Below are 209 nucleotides of genomic sequence, written 5' to 3'. Positions count from 1 at the left end.
AAAAAAAAAAAAAAAAAAAGCAATAGCAATAGCAAAATGGAAAAAAAAGTGCAAGAAGCCTTTCAAATATAATTGACGTCAAAAAGGAAGAAGAAAAAAAAGCAAAATAACTATTCCATCAATCATCGCAAGAATTAAAGAGTCATATTTAAAGTACATCAGCGAGAGAAAGAGAGAGAGAGAGAAGGAAAGAAAGAAAAAGAAAGAAA

This window comes from Trypanosoma theileri (genome assembly GCF_002087225.1).
Source record: "Trypanosoma theileri isolate Edinburgh chromosome Unknown TM35_Tth_30_V1, whole genome shotgun sequence".
Lineage (NCBI taxonomy): Eukaryota > Euglenozoa > Kinetoplastea > Trypanosomatida > Trypanosomatidae > Trypanosoma > Trypanosoma theileri.
Note: the sequence above shows the minus strand (reverse complement) of the source record.